Source organism: Aythya ferina (assembly GCF_964211825.1).
Source record: "Aythya ferina genome assembly, chromosome: 3".
Classification (NCBI taxonomy): Eukaryota; Metazoa; Chordata; class Aves; order Anseriformes; family Anatidae; genus Aythya; species Aythya ferina.
In genome coordinates this window covers 39,813,405-39,827,989 of record NC_140298.1, presented here as the reverse complement: position 1 = coordinate 39,827,989, position 14,585 = coordinate 39,813,405, and the positions used below count along the sequence as shown (strand labels likewise).

The 14,585-nt window shown below is 39.2% G+C and overlaps 1 long non-coding RNA gene across 3 annotated transcripts in view; it reads left to right on the top strand.

Moving 5' to 3' along the window:
* Nucleotides 1-14,585, top strand: part of LOC311433481 — a 153,726-nt gene that overhangs the window by 51,359 nt on the left and 87,782 nt on the right. Inside the window, exons 2-3 of one of the 3 annotated variants that reach the window (XR_014690773.1) lie at nt 7,905-7,960; nt 13,017-13,071. The exons of the other annotated variants lie outside the window; for them this stretch is intronic. This is a non-coding gene — a long non-coding RNA (uncharacterized lncRNA). The remainder of the gene's footprint in view (nt 1-7,904; nt 7,961-13,016; nt 13,072-14,585) is intronic. 3 annotated transcript variants of the gene reach the window in all.

Genomic DNA, 14,585 nt, shown 5'->3' with positions numbered 1-14,585 from the left:
TTCAAGTAAGCTAGGAATGATTTTATAGTTTTATCTCATTATTGTGATAAATGCTTCGTTCCTTTACAAATAGAAGAAAAGTTTCATGGAATGTCAATTAAAGAAAACAGAACGGTGTTGTGACAAGCAATGCATATCCTTGCTAATTTCACATAATTCTTTACTTATTTGCAGACTTGCATTAGTCTGTGACAATAATTGGGGAAAAAAAGGTTCAGATCTTTACTCAGATTTTAACTAGCACTATAAAAAATCTGTATGAATAGAAAAAAATAGTTTTTCACCTCTCTGTTCAGCTGTTGGAATCCTGGAATGGCTAGACAGCATAAAACAATACTTATAGATCCATTCTGGCACACTTCTTTTTCTAATGATAGGTTAATATGTTTCATTTACATCAGTTGCCAAGTACAAGTACTTCTCTGAACTGCATCCAAACTGAATATGTCTAAACTAAGATATAAGACCATTTTTTTCCATTTATTTCAGTAGGGTTTGGATCAAGTCCCTACTGACTCTTCAAAGTCAAATTGGAAATGTGGTGTAATCATACCTTCTTATGTCCCTTGAGCTGATTCCAGCCCTTGAGCTGGTATATGAAGAGATTCCTGATAATGTTTAACACAAAGTGAGTCTGATGTGATTCTTTGAATTTGTGAAGGTGTCCAAATAAGTTTTTGTTGATTTCTGAGAACCTAGAGAATGAAATCTAATGCTGTTTCCACTGTTTTTCCTTTTTTATTATTTTTTTCAAGGTTTTATTGCTTTTGCTTATTGAAGTTACCATTCTTCTGTGTTATAGTCAGAAGAAAAAAAAAAAAAAAAAAACGCAAGTTTATAGGCATGTATAGTAACTGTCTGAGTCTCACTACCAACAATTATTGTGCATCCAGTCTGTTTTATTAGGAAAGGTTGTCCAACAAGCAGAAGGATGGGAAGAGCTTTGAAATGAAGCCTTTAGGAATATGTTTTCCCCATGCTCTGTTTGCAGATATGACTTGGAAGATTGGCAGAAACACATGAAAGAGAAATTTCATTCCAAACCCTAGCTGCCATCTTAAGTTACAAGTGCATGTCTTTAAAATATTGTTGTTTAAAGTGCTTAAGAGTTCAAATAGACAACTTGCATAGAATGTATCTTTTGCATAAGTCCCCTCCTGCTTAACAAAATGTTATTATTAGACAACAATTCTGTCTTTGCAACATTAGCTTGATTGTGGTGGTGGTGGTTGTTTTCAACATGGTCGCTGGAGTCCCTGCACAACAGCCCAACCCTCCATGGTTCCCAGAAGGCCTTCCTCACAAGGGAAGTCCCTCTCCAAGCAGGCCAGAGAAACCCTGCCAAAAACATCTGACGTAAGAATTTGGGGTCTGGAGACTTCTGGAAGAAGTCAAAGGAAAGGAGAGAGATGGGAGAGTGCACAGGTGTTGTCTTCAGAGGTTTGTACTAAATGAACTTCGGCCTTCCAAGAAAAACAAACAGACCTGGGTTATTTCCAACTAATGTCATGCAAAATATTCCTATGGAAAAGCAAAACTGTTCCCAATTAAATCTTTTCCACATTTCATTATAAATTTGAAAACGGTCCAGATTTTATGAGGAAGGGAGAGAAGAACTGCTGACATACATGGTTTTTTCCCAGCTGGAAATTGGCTGGTTTGGGGTGTCCCCTCATAAACACAAAAAATGCATTTCTCTGAATTAAAAAGAGTTTTTCTTTCCCCATCCACGCTTAGCATAAGGGAAAACATGAAGAGCATCAAAAATGCATCACTATATGGCAGAGGATTAGCTCATAAGCATGTGTAAATTTTTTCTGGCTGCAGTCTTCAGCCCCTGCAGAATGTGTTGCAAGCTACATTTTGCAAGGGGCTTCTGTGGAGTCTGCGCAAATCCATGGTGTCATGATTCAGTTTTCCCTCTTCTCTTCCTTTGTGGAGGAAGTGGCTTCAGTGTACCGCTCTGCAGGGTTTGAGCTATCTTACTGCCTGCCCCCTGCCCTACTATAAAGCCTGAGGCCATGAGGACTGCTGTACCACCCACTGCTTTTGAGGAGAAATGGATGGGAAACAAGTGATTTAATTGCCATGTTAATTCATTGATACCTATGTCATCAGTGATGTAGTTTCAGAGGTGCAATGCAGAGCTCTGTGGATATACTAATGTTGTTCCCAGGGAGCTGGGCCTGCTTGAGTGCAGGCCAGAAGCTTCTTGTTTGTGTTATTGCATGAAGCTAGTGCATACTATTTCTCAGCATGGCTAGTTGGTTCACAAAATGATGTCTCCCAGTCTGATTGGGTGTCTCTTGCAGCACTGTGCTCTATCATACATCTTAATGTAGATGTTATCCAGTACATCCCCCACCTAGGTCACTGTTACACATATAACAAAAAGATCTCAATGCAATGCACTTGCAGTAAGACATTAGGAATTCTGTCATAGGACCATAAAGGGTGATAGCACATTTTCCATTCAAGTTCTTAAATGCAATTAAGAAGCACCAAAAATTAAATTGAATCAAACATGTGTTTACCCTACTCATCAGTTTCAAGTAGTGTACAATGGCTCTGATTTTTAACCTGGATTTAAACTTTTGTCCTCAATTGGTTATTTAATTTGCTTCATTTAAACAATACAGGAAAATGAAAAACAGGTGTTTCCTTTATTGAGCACCCATTGTTATGCTTTTTCTCTTTGGAGTTACAGTCATAGCATTTTAAATAATGAACCAGGATCTCTTCTTTGTTTTCAACAAAGTATAACGTACACTGGAGAACTGGAATGAAGTTGGTTCTCCTAGCAGTTACTGTCATAACAGATAAACCTCGTCCATAAACAGTGGGGGGAGTGGGAAGGCAGCTCCAAACCTTTATTTATTGTCAGTGTGTCTTGGTGGTACTTGTAATTTCCTGTGGCTACTGTGACTAATAAAAAGGTTCCTGGAATAAAGGAGCAGAAACATAGCTCTGGCCCCAGAGCACAGCAATATTATCCCAGATAAATGTGAACTACTTTCATGAAGTTTTGGGGGGGCTCTCCTAGCAAACTTCACAGAACTGTGTGAAATGTAACAAAAACTGTTGCATCACTTGGCTGAGCAGTGATTTTCCCCCTCCCCCCCAGTTCCGACATGATGCAAGACACCTATTTGGATTCTGCTTATATGTTGTGTTAGTCTTTTATGGAGGTGGGTGGTTAATCATAGGTTGCAAAAACAAGAATGTATAATGAATTTAAGACCAAGAAACACCCAAGGTCAGTTGTTTCAAAATCATTGATAGTTTGAAATATACCACGTTCATACAGTATATTAGTCATAATCAAATCTTGTGAATAAAGAAAAATTGGATGAATTCTTTGTATACGTTTGGAACATGAGAGCTTAAGGCCTGTCTTGGAGAGCCTTAACAAAGCTCTAAAGGTTCACAACAATGGGATCAGCATGGAGCTCCCTGAGACAGTGAGGAAAGATTTTCGGTAACAGCCTTTTATGATTATTCCAGAAAGAGAGCAAACACTCACACTCTAAGAAGTCTTTGCTGAGAATTCTTGCTGTCTGGAGAGTTCTTAATCATGCCAAACATTTGATTAATGCTGACTTAGGAGGTTGCTTTTCCACTAGCAATGGGTAAATTTAAATGAGGTCAGTGGTTTCATCCATTTTAGTAAAGGATGTTTATCAAAACCTTACCCAAAATTCTGTGAGATAGAAATCTTTTGAGATTAGATACTTGGAAAACTTTTGCTTAAGCCTCAGGAAATTGGGTGTGATCGTTTCATTACGAACCAATTTGATCTCTGGCTATCTCTTTGTTATTCAAATGAAAACCTGCCAGGTTTACCAAATGCAGCACTAGATGTTGATCTCAGTTCCATGACATAATTTACTCCACTGATTTCAACTGAAGCACAGCAAAACTGGGACCAGAATATGCTCCGTAGTGCTCAGCCTCACTTCTTTGTGAGAAGGCCTATTAGGTTGTACAAATAATACTATTGCACAGGTCTTTAGGGATGGGGAGTAGCACTGGTAACTAATGAAATTCAACTTGCCTTGCTAACATCACAGTTGTGGTATTAAAATGGTAGTTTTCTCAGCCTGCTGTGGTTTGAAACACTAGTTTACGTTTTGCAGCAGTTGACTTTGATCATGCAAGACAATGAGCAGTGGCACCATGGAAAAATCCCAGAATACAATTCTGTTTAAAAGAAGCAAAACAAAATCCGATACACTGGTAATCTTAGAAGGTATTTAATCTAGCAGGAGTAGATGGCGGCTTCAATAGCAGTGTTTAAAAACTTCTACCCGTATGCTAATCCTAATGATTTTGAAGTACAAATAAGAATTCAAAACATTAAATTTCCAAAGAAATTTTTTGCCTGTAAATGCCTTATAAGAAATGAGCTTCATCTATAGGCAAGTACTGAGTGTGGTTTTGCTATGAGTTCTTCCAGACTAGATTCATATACGCGTACATTTTTAGCACAGCACATACATGAATAAGCACCAGGGAGGCTATGCAAGTGCCACATTTCTGTTCCATTTTGTTTTAAAGCATATTCTATGTTTATGAAAGCTGCTGGGCTGGTGAGCAAGAAAGGCAAGGCAGTTCTGTTACCTTACATTCTGCTTTATAACAACAATTCAAGATTTTTTTTCCCCACCTCGTCACTAATATGGGTGAATGAAAACGGAAGTCTTCTTCAGCTGACAGTCCCGTTCTTCTGCCATTGTTAGTACACAGTGCCAGCATGTGGGTAATATTTAGGGGGAGGAGAAAGAGGCTTTCTTGTCCATTCTGTATGTGCATGTGTACAACTGACAGACTGATACACTGAGGCTCTTATTTAGCAAAGCTCCATAAGTGTGTACTCCAGCCTACCCGTGGCTGTACGGCTGTTAAGAACGTGCTTAACTGTAATCAGATGTTCAAATTCAAAAGGATTTAAACATCTGCTTCTCATTAAGTACATGCTTAAGAGCTTTGCTGAATCAGGGCCTTAGCCATTAGGAAATAAACAGAGACCACCAACTTATTTTACATATACTCTTGAAGAGTGTTCGTATAGATAGTAATGACTTTCAGTCAGTACTGACCAAAGTTGGCTTTGAACTGCTGACCTAGAGGTGAAAGGCTTGTATCCTATTACCTGTCCCTGGGGCAAACCAGTCTTACTTGTTTTCAAATATTAATGAATTAAGTCAAGTCAAAACGTAGCCCCATTGATCGCCTTTTCCCTGTATTTTTACTGTGTCAGCATCAGTGACTGATGCTGCTGTGGAAAGTCTTAGGGAATCAGTGCTGTCTACATTTCTCTGGTTTAAATCACTCACAATGTAAGCGGAGTCTTAATAACTGAAACTTCTAGTTTAGAAAAATATTTAGAAATGGACCTTCCCACAAATGTTGATAGTAGCTGTTCATCAAGGAAAACATACTTATGTAAGGGGCTAATGAATTATTTAGGTATCTATTCTCCTTGTGATATGCAGACATAACTCTCACTGACACTAATAGCAGATTCATATGCATGCCAAGAGCAGGGAAAATCCTTGGAGAGTATTTAGACAATATTCCTTAAAGGACTGTAGGGAGGAGAAGAGGGGTAGAGGAAAATCATTGATGCAAACATGAATTCGTCATTTTTCCACAGAGGATATATGTATTTTTATTTTAAAAAGACAGTGGGGACCTTTAACTACAAAATATTTAAAATTCTGCTTGCATCTCTCTAAAGGCAAAGCTTAAATTAAGGCCACACACAGACCTTCAATTGGAAGTAGAGGCACATTAATACAAAGTAAAGTAAATGCTCCTGGTAACTGCTCCTTTGAAAATTTTATTTTAAGTCTTGGATATCTGACTTCTGGGGTCCTCTATTTCCAACTACAGTAGGTTTACTGAACAAGTCTGGGACTGTTTCTTTGTCATTGGGTTTGGGATGTACATTTGATTCAATGATTCAGGTGATGAGTAGCTTTGGTCAGATGTCTCAAAAGCATATTTCCATTAGGACTGCTCACTTGTGGGATGACCTGTGCACAGTGATGTCCCTTTCACATAGACTTGAATGTGACCTATAACAGCTCAGCAGTCCAGGAGTATCTGGAGCCTAAGCTGTGTCACAACTCTGTAAATGCAGATTTGCAAATGCAGAAAAGATGCAGGTCCTATTGCAAGAAACACTCATAACTTCATTTTTCTTTCAGTCATCCTAGCATCTCACAGAGCTATCTTTCTAGTTGTGCATTATCAAAGCAATTTCAGTCTGGTTTGGTAAAAATGGCTGTCAAAAGTCATGGCAGAATGAAACTGACACAGTCCATTTCTCTGCCTCTCTTTCTTCTCCTTCCTGTTACTACCCTGTCCTATACACTCAGTCAAGAGGTCCTCCAACTGTATCAAGTGTGGGTCCAAAAGCCCTCAAACTTAGCTTTACTACAATGCTCTATTCTTAAAACCAGTTATTTGGCAGCAGCGAAGATCAGCTCTCTAAATAAAGCTTCACAAGGTTCTTGTTTATTTGCTTTTACTTGCTTTTCCCCTGAGGGCGTGTTCCATCATGGTCTGACCAGGAGCTGGAAAGGGGATGATGTAAGGCGTTGCCTTCGCTGAGGCTTTTTGGGTCCCTGCTTGTTGCATTTCTGCATTTTGGAATTTAAGTTCTTGGCCCCTCTACGTATTTTTGGCACTTGTTATGTCTGAACCCTTCCTGTAATTTGTTTTGCAGGCAGGTTAATTCAGTTTACAGGAGGAACTGTGATGCCCTTGGTAACTGCTTCTGGCAAATGGCAATAAGTAATCTGCAACCTCAGAAAAGTTATTATGACCTTCTCCCACTGCACACCTGGTGAGAGGACATCACACCAGGAATCATCATCCCAGGCTTCTCCTGAGTTTCCTGGCTCTGCAAGGAGCCTGCCCCTTACTGATCTTAGGGGTTGTGGTAACGTGAGGAGGCCACAGCTTCCAGACAGAAAAGCAATTTTGACTGGGAAGTATTTCTTTACTGTAAACACTTTCCCTCAGTTCTGGAAAACCATGGAATAACAATAATGAAAAAGTTACTGGAAAGCAAAACCGATTAGCAATTTTGTACTGATGAGAAAAAAAGAAAAAAAAAAAAAAAAAAAAAGGCAAACGCAGCAGAGTGACGCTTCTTAGGAGAAACAAAATGTAACAGAGCAAGGCAAATTCTTAGACAAATATAAATTGAACTATTAAAACTTCTCAATTAATCAGAGACTGAATTAGTAATTGATGAAAGGACATCTTGAAAGTTTATCTTATCTTGACAACATGTCAGTTGCAGTGGGGAAAATTACCAAGCCAAGCAAAAAGGACTCACCTCTAGGCATGCAAATATTTCTAGGAATTTTGGCTTTCTAGCCTGAAGTGAATGCAGTTCACTTTAGCCTTACTCACTTTCAGAGAACATTCAAAAGGTTGATAAATTCTTCTACCAGCTATTTTATCATATTTTATGTACTGCTGAAGCTATTAACTACTTTCTTGAATGTTGGATTTTTCTGGTTGATATAAAAGAACATGAAAGAATGTCATCGCTTAAAAAATGGTCATCTTAATAAAGACTGAAAAACCTTTTTATGAGATGTTGATTTGGTTGTGCTGGATCACTAGATTCAGTTCTGGTTTGTGAAATGTTTACTTTAGCTAACGTCTTTTCAGTATAGTTCAGAGAAAAATGAGCAGAGCTGATGTGAGGGGAAAAAATCACAAGTCAGCAATAGTAAAACTGGTTTGGAATCTTTCTATGGAAAACAAATATTTCTATGATTAAGCTTATATATTTGAAATATTTTAAGCTTCAGTTTAAAAAACAAACAAACAAACAAAAAACTTTCTCTTCCTTTTTTTTTTTTTTTTTTTGTAACCAACAGAAAACACTTCTTATCCAGAGCTAAGCATGAGTTTACGTGGTCCTTGGTGTAAGCAGGTATTTATATGCATGCATTGTTTGCTACTTTATGGTACTTTGCTCTATAAAAAAAAAGAAATTTTGAAATGTTACAGTGTAACTAAATTGGAGTTTCAAACCATTTCAGCTTGCCATGCAGTTTTGCCATACTCTTCCCTCGGACTGATGGCTCCAAAACAGAAGTAAATATAGAATGGGAAAATACTAAATTTTTTGAGTGTCTGAGGGAGCGTTTTAACTGGCCTGGAACTGCTAGAGGCTTTACAACTCCTGCTACATGTGGAGATAGAGCAGTGCCAGGTAGTGAAGTCCATTAGCCTATTTGTTTTCACTTCATGAATAGGAGGCATACATCGAGCTGTCAGTGAAGGTAATAGAGGTCATTTGTAACCAGAATGGGTTGTTTTCTCAGGGCTTAGGGTGGACATCCAGCTAGGTCAACTGGGGCAGCGTCTACTTACATGCATAAATATTGATGCCCTTTAACTGAGAGAGAAAAAAAAAAAGGAGGGAGGGGAGGCAGGGAGGACATTATATTATGAAGAAATAGAGAAGAGGGACAGAGCTAATTATTTTCAGTCCATCCTGATCAAAGATGCACGTGTCTCTTTGCAAACTGTCCTGCCGGAGAGCTGCCTGATAGAGGACAGCCTGCTCCATTGCCAGACCTTCTGCCCCTCTCCAAATTTCATCCCCTCCTCTGTGAGACAACATATTCGGAGCCTGCTGGCCCCCAGAAGGCTCAGCAAACCTTCCATGGCTGCCTTTCTGCCAGGCTTGTGCCAGGGGAGAGTCAGGGGGCCTGTGGATCTGTGGGTCCTGCTGGCTGGCATGCTCCCTACAGCAGTCCCCCTCACTCCTTTACTCTGCACCATGACTGGCAGGGTGGCGAGCCTGGTGCTTCCAGACCCTTCCTCCTCCTCTGCACCTTCCCAGGGTGAGACCCATCAGCGCCCGGCTCTGTCATCCAGCAGACAAAATACAAATTACCTCCTAGTTCTGGAAGCGTGCTCTGTCTCTAAGTGCTACTTCTAGCGAGAGCTCCTCTGTATTTGGCACTCAGGTACAGGATCCGTCCAGCTCTGGGCACTGAACAGTGCATGGCCAGGCTGGGCTAAAATGGGGGTACCAGTGAATCTGCAACCTGATGGTGCTTCCTCCTCTCCCCACACCAACATTTGACTCTTTGCAGAAAGAAGCCGAATGCACATCACTGAATTTGGACAGAGAGGGCTTTTTTTCAGGGTGAGGGATTTTCTCAAACCTGTTTTCTAGCTGGGGTTTTCAATGGTTTGGTCTATGTCTCCTTAACAAAGATATATGCTGGGATTAAAGGATCTTGAGTTAACCTCCCTAGCTTATTTAAAATGCTCTCTTTGTAAAATACACATCAAAAGTGTCATGAACCCTCTTTCACTCTGGGTGGCATGGGGGGTGCAGAACTGCTATAAACAAAGAATACAGGGTAAATTGTAATCTAAGAGGCAAACTTTTCCTATACAAGGCAGCTGAACCAAAAATGCACTCCCTTGCTGTAGAGCCATGCTAGGGAGGAGAATGCCTAATTATGGCAATTGCTTTAGTGTTGTACTGCTTCAAATCAGTATTTCATACCCTTCTGGAAAAACATGTTGGTCTTAAATATACCTTATACACAACTGAGGTTTGCTGAGCGCTGCTGTTTGCTTCAGTGAGACGAAGTTGCAGGTGGCTCACAGGTTGGCAAGTAGGCTTTATTTAACAGCGCTCAGCTTCTGTAGTTTGGCCTTTTGGGGCTGGGGATTCACTAACATCTGTTTACCTTATGGCAGTTCCCAAGACACTCCCTTAAATTCCAGCCTCTAGTTGTGCTTTCCTACACTTGTCAAATAACAGATTTGGAAGAAATTGCACAGAATTACAAGTGGCACAAATGCAATGTGTAATTATCTACCTTGCTACCCCAAGACAGTGATAATTATGTTTTTATTTTAAATCACACAGTGGAGATGGCTACATTTCTTATAGTTCTAGTGTTACTATGACCATAATAACACTTTAAGTTTCTAGTTCAGAAATGTAGCTTAACCACCTTCTTCCTCCCTTTCTGCCCCCCACAGAAAATTATAGCCTGAGAAGCAGAAGGCAAGTAAACACCTTACTTTACACATTGGCATTTGCATTACAGCAGGACACAGAGCAACAATTGCATATGCTGGAAAATATATCTGCATATTTGAGTAAAAGTGTATGTAAGATGGGAAAGGTTTCAAACCAAAGCATAGGGAATTAATCTCATAATGATATCAGAATTAGTCTTTAAATACCCTACATAGTCCATGCACTAGGAAGGTCTTCCTGCCACGATCTCAAACTGTGGTGTTTGCATATTGAATACTCAGCAGAATTTTAAGGAAAGAATGGGCACAATATGGTAACTGCAGCTGTGAGGGAGAAGGACATGAGCTGTCAGTCAGCCCATCTAGGCCTTATGGCAAAGATGTCAAACTGCGCTGCCTCTCGCCCTTTACACATGTCACACTATCTACTGTTGCTGTTTATTTGTTGCAATTTTGGTCAGAGCTTTGGGACCCTCACCCCACCTGCTCCTTTTCTCAGTGCATCAGACGTGCTATTGCATCTGTGACCGTGTAATTTGTTCCTGTCTGTTAAGTGTCGCTCTCCAGTCGTGGGCATAGCTTACTGGCCAAGAAGTCACCGGTGAGAACAGCTGCCATATGGAATCAAACTTGTGTGTTTCTCCACTTTGTGACAAGGCTTAGCTGAAACACTGTGGCTTGATGTTAGCATCACCCTTGTGCTGTGATGGGTGATACAACACTATTAGGACATAATTGCCAGAATACAAAATATTTTTGTTCGCCCCACCAAATGGCTAATAGAATATTTCCAGTCACTGAGAAAAAAATGGTGAGAGACAGAAGTTACCTTCTCTCCGATGGACTGAAGGTGAATGATCATGTGGGTAGGGGGAGCCACAGCCCAAAGTATTGTGCATGCTGCATTCATGCAGGCACAAACACACAACATGCTCAGAAGTTTATAACAACCAATGAAGAGTGTAAGATACAGCCAATAATGACATTATTTCAGAACCTGTGCAGCAAACTTGCACATAGGATTATTAAGGTTTATTTTCTCCCGTAATGTCACCACTCTTATTGTGAAATTACATTTTCAGTTATAAGAAGCTGATGACTCCCTGCAGCCTCCTGGGTGATGGTGTCTTCGCTCTGAGCTATGTAATTTTTATATATATATATATATATATATATATGAGACATTTTTTTATTTTTTTATTTTTTAGTTTTTCCACCAATGTTGCCTGTTGAAGGCCTGAATCTTTTCTCCATGTTAGAAATACTTTTTCTGTTTACTCTATAATTCCACCTTTGCAGGGATGTTACATAAACCCATGTAACTCTTTGTAAATCTATAAGGTCACCTTTTAATAAGTAAATGCACTCCTTTGCCCTCTGTAGGTGATGAACACCTGCATAAGGAAAGGACTGAATTCTTTCAAGATATTCTTGAATAGACTTGTGAATAGAAGTATCTCCTACATCTCAAGACATGTGAAAACAATAGTCCCACAGAGTCAAAGGCACTGTATTATGAAATTTAAATGTGTTTTGCTTATGCGGGTCTTAGGACAAATCCTTTCTTCCTTTCAGCTGTGAAATCCCTCTTTCAATCCTTCAAATAACCTGTCTGAAAGAAATCATTCCAGCAGAGTCCTTACAATTAATTCTATTATGTAAACCTGTAGTTTCAGATTTTCATTAAACCAACAAATGGCTCCTCAGGGCCATTTTCTAAATTACAAAATACATCGTGATTGTTTTAAAAGGCCTGTTATCACACACTATCCAGTAACATAGGACTATATTAGTGGGATGAAATTTAGTCTTTAACCAGGATTTTTAAGGAACTATGTTAGGTGCTGATGACCATCTCTAGGCATGTAAACAGAAAGCCTAGTTTTGAATTATTTAGGATTCAAGGGAGTTGATTGGTATGAGGCTTTTTGTAATTGTTGTTTTGTTTTTTGGGGAGGAGAGTGGGGGAAGAGGGGAAACCTTCATCTTTATTGGAACAGTGTGAGAATATTGACATTTAGAACAACAACAAAAATGCTGCAGCAATCACCAGGTAACACTAATAATATCAGAAAATAGATTTTGTGACAGTCTTTTCTGGCACAGGTATGCACATCTTCTCTCTCCAGTGAAACTCCTGATTTGTCTGGGCTGGTTCTACTGCAAATGTAGTACCACTGTGGATCTTAGCGGAAGCTCCAAGAAACAGCAGAGGTGCCGTTATACAGGCAGGCATGGGAATTTAGCTGAATGGTGGCCTAAAGAAATCAATAATCAGATCATTTCAAAAGAACCATTCAACAAAACCTTGGCTAAAATGACAGATTACTTACAACATTGGTTTAAAGCATTTATGCTGATAATTAAGAATAACAGACAGAGAGCATTAAGTAAAGGAGAGCAAATATCTAGCCAGTCATTAAAAGAATGGAATTTTTCTAATCCTCTTACAAAGGTGCTGTTTTGGGTCAAAGTCCCTTTCTGCATAAAGCGGTCACACCACATTTTTTAAGTGAATGAAGAGCTGACAGCCATAGCCCAGACCCTCAAAACTTCTTTAAACAGACAACTCCCACTGAGAGACAAGCATTTAAATAAATCTGGGGACCTGGGCCCATGAGATGAATAAAGAAAGTTTAGTTCACACTGTATTGCATAGTAAATAATCATGTAGCCATAATAACTTGATATACCAGAATTTTACTAAAGCTTTATTGGCTAGAAGTCTCCATATTCTGTATCACACGTTTTATCTTAGGGTTAAGAAATTCTGAGAAGTGCTTTTTATTAGGTTAAACTGACAGATTTTGTTTCATACAGAGTCATGTTTATAGACGACATCTGGTCTTTACATTTACTCTCCTTTTTGTTCACCAATGATTGTTTGCTCCTGGGAAAGAGGGTCTGTGACTTTTTCTATCTGCCTCACAAGTAACTGATTGCAAAATAAAGTCAAACTTATCATTTTTTCTTAGGTACCTGTGAATCTCACTCAAGCTTCATGGTCTACTTGTGTTATTCTGACCATTAGTAAGTACCCTTAATTGCAGTTGTCCTTATTTGAGAAGAATTTTCTTGAGTCCTTTTGACCCCTTATAGGACCTGTGAGGCAAAAAGGTCCAGCAGATCTTTCATACTAATCTCAAATCTTATCCAATTAAACCCCTTTGTAAGACATTGCTTAATGAGTTGGAAGGACCCCAAATTCTACTTCTAGCCTATCAGTCCCAATAACAACTCCCTACGCTACATAATTAACCTTCCCCTTGGCAACTTTTTCCACACTTGCCTTCATGTCATCTTGTTGGAAAACTTCTCTGTCTGAAACGTCTTCATTGCCTTTGTTAGCCCTCAAGTCTGAAGTGAATATTCTCTACCACAAGGCCAGTAAACCTCACTGTCAGCATAGTAAAGAAACTGAGTAGATAGATGGTACTGTATCTCTTGTTTTGTGTCTCCTGATTTTGGTAGTGCAAATGTAGCACATATAAATAGTAAAGTCAAATACCATGGTTTGTAAGCTGTGTACAACACATAACTAGGCATTGGTATGGTCTACCGTTCTGAGAGATACTCCGGGTAAGGTTCATAAATTGTTGAGGACTATACCAGCTAGTAGTGCTTTTTCTTTTTGTATAGACAGTTAAGCAGATGTATTCTCATTTCAGAGACAGTGTTCAGAAATCTGGGTAGCACAGGCTTAGCACTTTTGAAACTGCTCTTTCACTGTACCAGTGGTTTGGTGCAGCCTTAGTGCTCAATATTCAGAAGTCATGTGGATTGTTCAAAATTGTATACACTAGAACAATTCAACTGTTCTTAGCCAGGTACACAGGCATAGAAGTAGGTATAAGAAAGTTAGATTTTAAGTATGGGGTTTTGGTGTTCAGTAACATATAGTGCATACATACAAACCAAAGGTAGACCCTGCTGGATTGTTATGGGAGAAACGGAATTGAGCAAGTCCGTGGAAAGTGAAGGGAGGCTCAACTTACTGCATTTAATACAACTAGAATTTTAAACACAAACCACTCCCCTCCAACCCCCATATTTCAGTAAACATTTTTATGGAAAAATAATGATTGGTCATTCTTTTTTTTTCCTCCCTAAAATTAATACCCTCTGTTGAACTGAGTAAACAAGAGGCTGACCCTTTCAATGTGAGGAGTAGGAGAGAAATAAGTGAGCCATTTCTTTCTGATTTCATATGCCACAATTGCTTAGGACTCTTGTGGGCTTAATCGTGTCCTGTAGCATATTACATCTCCAGGAAGAGAAAAGGGGAAAGGAATTTCTGATCTGAATAGGTATTTGTGTCACATGCAACACCATATAGAGCTGTGGCTTTAAATGTTAAACTGCTTTGACAGATGGACTATATTATGCCTTATAGAAATGTAATTTTCCTGTATAACTGGCAGCCTGTTGGCTCTGAGTTCAGCACAGTAATGTATTAACAACTCCTGCACCCTCAGCCTATTTCCTGAATTAGTTTTTGTATTAAAATAGGGACTATTCCTGGTTATTTCATTTTTGACCATTAC